This window comes from Rhinatrema bivittatum, chromosome 8, assembly GCF_901001135.1.
Source record: "Rhinatrema bivittatum chromosome 8, aRhiBiv1.1, whole genome shotgun sequence".
Lineage (NCBI taxonomy): Eukaryota > Metazoa > Chordata > Amphibia > Gymnophiona > Rhinatrematidae > Rhinatrema > Rhinatrema bivittatum.
Window position 1 is genome coordinate 244,754,517 of NC_042622.1, and position 7,488 is coordinate 244,762,004.

Genomic DNA, 7,488 nt, shown 5'->3' on the forward strand with positions numbered 1-7,488 from the left:
CTAGCAGTGGAGATAATGATAGGGAACAGAATTCATCTCCCTTGGCCAAGAACTGTCCCTTAATATTGTAAGAGATGTTAGCTGTGCCTATGTAACAGTGTTCTTACCCAGCTCTGGTGAACAGCTGAAAGGGGGTAGTGGTTTGCCCCAGCTGCCCCATTTCCACCCCAACATCCACTCCCAGCTACAGCTTCCAGCTATTCCTGGTACTGTATTAGATTGGCAACACATAGGTGTGAATTATCTGATCTCATAACAATGCTGGGAAAGCATCAGCTATGACATACTGTATGCTAGATTAGTAGATTCCACTACATAGAGATTCAGAATCATTCGTACGCCTGGAATCCAAAAACAGAAATCTGTATGTGTTGCCTATATTGTTGACAACTAATTTAAGGTGCACTTCTGAATGAACAACTCTAATACATTCTCTGAGAGACAACCAAAGAAAAGCAAACTTATATGCAAAGACATGAGCTAGAAAACACAGTTCTTTAGGGGGCGCTGTATAATCAAAGGGACTCTCAATGAAAGAAAGCAACCAATCACGTGTTAAATAGGCCTTACCAAACCCTCTTGATGTACACTATGTATCCCCAACTTTATACGTGTGCGTCCATGTATCCCTTGTAGCCTACCAACCTCGTCATTGATAATCTACAATCTTCCCCTCTTGTGCATGTACAAGAGGGTGTGATCCACAGTTGCTAGATAACAAATAACAGTCTTCCCTCAGTATCACAGAAATCTATCTGCAACACATAGGGATGTGCTGTGGACTGGTTTAGTAAACCATGTGATAAGTCATACAAAGTCTGGTTCACGTAAAGCTCAATAGGTTACATCCATGTATTACCCAACATCCCAGAAAGAAAGCAGTCCCCACCAAGCCGCAAGTACAGATGGAAATTTGTCATTGGGGGAGCGTTACATATCAGCTACTTGCGGTCAGACGTGGCACACACTGCAGCTGAACGAGTCCCCACAGCAGCCAGGAGACCTTGCTTTCTTGAGGTACTGAACAAGGGCAACATATTCAGGATGGGCACTAGCTGCTGATCAAGGAAAATTATTCATATGGGGGTCTGTTCCTATATAGGAAAGGCTTTGTTAAGGTGCTACCACCCAAATTAACAACCAACCATCGAAGTTGTAACAGCCAATTGTAGACTGCCACCCAAAAAAGGCCACTTCACATGGGGCAGTTCCCATATTTAACTACATTTTTTAATTAAAAGTTTTTTAAAGATGCACAATTATATATAACAAATGATAAAGTCTCATTACATACAACATTTGTTTTAATTACATAACATTCATTAAATACACATTGTTTAAATCATTTCACATCTTAACTCATAACAAATCACGACATCCATATCCTTTATTATCTAATTAATTAAATCGCCAGACTGCCGTCTAAAATTTATTACACCCAAAAATATGCAACCACTCAAAACGATCACAAACATCCCAACACATACCATATCTTAACACATCCATACATAAGTATGCATCCACTCAAAAATTAAATACCCCAATAAAACTTGAGAAAACACGATGTTATCAAAATATCAGTGCAAGGTTTCTTGTCAACTTCTAAATATCTTCATTCATCTGAAAATAGATTTTCTGATCATTCTTTGTAGAACAGCAATGTAATCTGCGATTTTGTGTAATAATCGATCTTATCCCTGTCAAGGAATTCTCCATTTTGCCCGGAGAAAAACGGGCTTCATGGGGGGGGGGGGGAGGGGGGATTAGTATGACATCAGCTGCACAAAGCCATCCGTATAGTGGGACATAGAACGTGGTGACTCTGATCCGTAAAGTTATGAAATCAGTGTATATTGGAGTTAGTTTTTATATTTGTCATCGCTGGACTGCCCACTTATATTCCGAGGAAAGGCTATTGAAAAAAGTTTGTGCATCCATTTAGAGAACTTTACGAGATCGGAGCCACCACGTTCTATGTCCTGCTATATAGACGGCTTTCTGCAGCTTATGTCATACTAATCCCCCCTGATGAAACCCGTTTTTTTTTCCGGGCAAAACAGAGAATTCTCTGTCATGGTTAAAATTGATTATTACCTAAAAACATGGATTACATTGCTGTTCTACAAAGAATTATCAGAAAGTCTATTTTCGGATGGTTGAAAATATTTAGAAGATATTTCAGAAGTGGTTGACATCGTGTTTTTCTCAAGTTTTATTGGGGTATTTAAGTTAATTTTGAGTGGATGCATATTTATGTATGGATGTGTTAAGATATGGTATGTGTTGGGATGTTTGTGATCATTTTTGAGGGGTTGCATATTTTTGGGTGATGTGTGAAGTTGTTATAAATTTTAGATGGCAGTCTAGTGATTTAATTAATTAGATAATATAGGATATGGATGTCATGTGAGTTAAGTTGTGAGTTAAGACGTGAAATTATTTAAATGATGTGTTAATGTTATGTAATTAAAACAAATTATTTATGTAATGAGACTATTATTTGTTAAATATAATTGTGCATCTTTAAAAAAATTTGAATTAAAAATTTGAATTAAGTATTTCAATTTTATAGTTACTTTCTTTATATACATTTGTATACTGTTTGTTAGAGAGATACTGTTCCTTTCATTGTTTGATATTAGCCTTTCTGTTTCCACTTTACATGGGGAGCATATAAGTACTGGCCTTTTCCCCAGGTCCAGCATACACAAAGATCAATGTCATAGATTGTTATAAGGGTGCCTAGTGGGATACACACTCCTTCCTCAACCCATACCCACCTCCCATTTATGTAGTAATGTTTTGTTGATAAGGATTATCACAGGTACAACATGCCAAAAACTTCAGGTACATGACTTTGTTATAAAAACATGAGATATTTCATAGCCAACACTCCTTGTCATCAGAATGTTTGGTCTATTACATAGACAATCCAAGGGCTAATGACCTATATATGTAGACATGAAGGTCTATGCCTATCCTATAATGTTAGAGGTTACACAGTTGCCAGAAACAAGGCCATAAGTCAGCACACAAGCACACTGGGAACCGAAAGGCTGCAATATGATGCCCCTAAGTAATGTACAGTTACAGTGCACATCACTAACACTGCAACAACAATTTCTTCTTTTCTTGGGAGATGCTAGGTGAAACATTGCATAGCCTTCATTTCAATGGATATCAACACTTAATCTGCGCACACATGTGACCTCTGTGACGCATCACAACCTGGCACAGCTAACATGCTACATCCCCTCCAGTGGCAATAAGATTGCTTCGGAAAGACATCAAGGAAGCCATTTGGACATCCCCACCAACCTGCAAAGTCTCTTACATTCTACATTGTCGATGGACCTCTCCTATCACAGCCTCACATACCAGCCATAATCTAATGATACTACTGTCACACATCAAATGAATAAGCAAGACATCACCTCACGAGCCCCAACACAAAACAAGTCACTGCAGCTGTACTAACCTAACAAAGGAAAATGGATGAAAAGGTGGGCAGCCACATTAGGCATCAGTTTACACCCCTAATCGTTGTGCTTCTTGAAAGGTGTGTTGACCTATGTGATCCTGCTATACATCCTGTACTTCTCTGTGCGCATTACCTTCCTACACAGCTATCTTATATTACATAATGTGTTCTTCATTAATGCCAAGCCTTTATGACATGGCAACTTGCTGCTGCTCTTTGATGCCACCTCAGCAGAAATACTACCATTAATGTCTCTCTGTCTTTAAAATGTGCTGACCACACGTATTTTTAGATCTGGGGCCTATCTCCCCAATACAGAACGCATTTGGTCCTGACATCTTGTAGAACTGCCTAAATATTCATGCAAGCAGTCTTATCGCCTTTACGCTCCTGCTGCCGTGTTAGACTTGACTACCAGGCGTAGCACGTACACAGTAACAGGCTTGAATGGTGCAAACAGGACTTGATTTGTGGGGGCATGCTGCACACTAGATCCCTTCAGTGTATCAACAGGGCTTGTGGTGCACTCAGCCCAAATAATAAAAAAAAAAAACTGCACTCAGCTTGGAATGCCACAAGCCAGGTGACCCCTGCTTTCTTTTCGTATACTATTCTCCTGCCAGCTCAAGCAGCTAGGTCCAAGCAGGAGTAATAGCCCTGTTACATTTGGCAACTTGAGGGATGTCCCCACAAACTGCCACACTCACCCCCCTCCTCCCCGAGTCCTCCAACAGCTGAGTTTCGCCACTGCAGGAGGACGCCAACGGGCTTCTCTCACACAGCAGGACACCACCAAGAACACCGCCTCCAGCTGATCCTCTATAGGTGCGCACATGCCTGAGGTCGCCTCATTTAAAGGGCTCACAGTGGGAAAAGGCCACAGTGCCCATTGATGACATCACCAGCCTTAGTCCTATAAAGGACTCTCCAGACTTTCCTACCTCGCCCCAACAAAGGCTCTCCCTGCATTCAGTGTGCAGCGCGTGTTGCTTTCCTGCATTTCTGGCTCTTATGTCCTGCATTCATGCTTCCTGCATCGTCTCTCCAGCCCTGCCTTGCCTCAGTTCTCCAGCCAGTCCTTCCTCACCTTATCCAGCTCCCCCTGCTGTGTCATTCCTCCTCCTCCTTGTCTTCTCTGTGAACTGACTCTTGGATCTGATCCTTGCCTTGACTCTGATTATTCTTGGTTTGCCGCCTGCCTCTGACCTATGCCTGAACACTGACATCCCTTGCTTTCTGCCTGCCTCTGACCCTCGCCTGGCCTTGGACCGCCGCCTATAGTGTTCTCTTAGAGACTCTCACCTAAGTCCTGCCGGCCCCTGGAACGCAAGAGCTCAACCTGCGGGGAAAGGGGCTGGTACAGGTGAAGCCCTAGCCCAGTCTCTTGCCAGCAAGCTGTTGGTGAGAGCCTACGGGTTTTGCCCCATCACAGCATCAAGGGTTCTCACCGCTTACAGACTGCTGAGGCCATGAATCCAGCAGACCTGACCTTGCTCCAGGGCATTCCGTGCCTGGCCCAAAGCATCCAGGAGCAGCAGGGTGTTCTTGATCATGTTACTGGGCTCCTCAAAATACTCACAGCCTGCCCTGCATGGTCAACCTGATGCTAGCACAGGTTCCTCTCCCAGTGGAGCCATCCCCTTCAAGGACTGTTTCTTCTCCCAGTCCTGACCCTGAGCTTCCCCACCACCACTCAGCTTGGAATGCCACATGCCATGGGGACCCCAAGGAGTGCCGTGGCTTTTTAAATCTGCCGCATGCATTTTGAACTTCAGTCCACCTTGTTCCGCAGTGACCGTACCAAGGTGACCTTACATCTTGTCGCTGGAGGGTGGCACATCTCTGGCTTGGGCATCTCCCCTTTGAGAAAGTGACAATCCTCTGCTCCAGAACCTCTCAGATTTTCTTCACCAGTTCCACCTCATTTTTGAGGAATCAAGCCAAGTGTCTTCTTTGGCGGCCGAGCTTCTCCGGGTTTGGCAGGGTTCGCGAACTGTCGGAGAGTACACTAAACAGCTCTGTACCCTCGCATCAGAATTACAATGGGGAGAGGACAGGGTAAAAAAAGAGCTGGCCGGCCGAGATATCCCCACAACTTTGGACGCCTTAATTTTGCTGGCTAACTGCATTGACTAGCGGTTTAAAAAACAGGCTCAGGAAGCTAAGGCTATCCAACATCCTGTTGTATTAGCTCCCCACGTTCAGCATCCTCCAGTTCCGGTACCTACTCCAGAACTGACAGTTCCAGAGAAGCCTATGCAGCTGGGCCATGCTAAGCTGTCCCCTGAGGAGAAACTCTGTAGAAGACAACAAGGCTTATGTCTACTGTGCCAGTCGAGGACATCTGGCATCATAGTGTCTCTAGAAATCTGAAAACTCTCGTGCCTAGGGTTGCTCAGGAAGGCAACCCTAGGCCAAACACTTTCCTCTCTGCAACTACCAGTTCCCTTCTCTCTCTCCTTGGAACACTGTCAGCTTTCTACAGACTTGACTCTGGAGCAGGTAGGAACTTCGTTTACGAAGCCTTAGTCCATCCTCTGTGTACAGGGGCCCTCTCCTAGGCCGTTCACACTCCAGACCAGACTTCTCCACAAGGAGATCATCTCATTCCATATGATACAGAGAGCGGTGAATCCTGTTATTTTGAGCCTGCCTGGCTTCAACAGCACCAGCTAGTCATTGAGTGGAAATCCTTGGAGCTGGCACCTGTTTCACCACTTGTCTTACTCCTGTCCATCCGCTCGCTTCTTGTCTTGATGGTGGCCACCGCCATACCAGGGCTGCTACCACCAGAGCTGTAGCCAAGCAGTTTGGTGCTTGTGGCCAAGTAAAAACCTGTGCACTCAACCATTACACAACGCCTGACACCACGAGTCGGGAGACTCTGTTCAATGTTTGTACAGCAATGCTCATGGCAATGCGAGAATATTAGGTGCTCTAGGAAAACTTTACAGCCTTGCACCCCCCACCCCATCACACCCTCCTCACACACAATTAAAAATTATGCATTTATAACAACAGATTGTAAATGAAAAGAACATTCAAAGAACAGTCTTCTGAGGTAAAAATATCACTTACAATATGTATATTATATTTACATGCACTGCTGAGGTGCCAACCAGAAAACCCTGCAAAAAGCAAGAAACACTTGGAACCTATATGGTATTAGGCTTACTGTGATGCATCTTGTGCATGGGCATGACCCTCAGCAACAACCCTACCTATGAAAGTTAATATTACAGATATTACACCAGGCCTAAAATAGTAATACACCCCCTATTAGGAAAACAGAACAAGTCAAGCTGCTATAGATCCCTACATAGAAACTAGGGATGTGAATCATTTTTTGACGATTTAAAATATCGTCCGATATATTTTAAATCGTCAAAAATCGTTAGAGGCGATATTTAAAAGGAATTCCCCCGATTTATCGTCAAAAATCGTAAATCGGGGGAAGGGGGAGGGCGGGAAAACCGGCACACTAAAACAACCCTAAAACCCACCCCGACCCTTTAAAATAAATCCCCCACCCTCCCGAACCCCCCCAAAATGCCTTAAATTACCTGGGGTCCAGTGTGGGGGGGTCCCGGTGTGATCTTTTACTCTCGGGCCTCCGGTGCGTTGTAGAAATAGCGCCAGCGCCATTTTGTTTTTTGTCCCCCGACGTCAGGAGCATAGGAGATCGCTCCCGGACCCCCGCTGGACCTCCAGGGACTTTTGGCCAGCTTGGGGGGGGCCTCCTGACCCCCACAAGACTTGCCAAAAGTCCAGCGGGGGTCCGGGAACGACCTCCTACGCTCCTGACGTCGTTTTGCCGTACAAAATGGCGCCGGCCATATGCCGGCGCCATTTTGTACGGCAAAACGATTCGAGTGCAGGAGGTCGCTCCCGGACTTCCAGTCTTGTGTTTTTTATGGGATCCTGCTCCAGTTCTTCCACAGTGAACACCGAACAGAAATATGTTAAGCAGCCATTTTGATTACTGGCAGCCGACGGCCCTTTGCCCT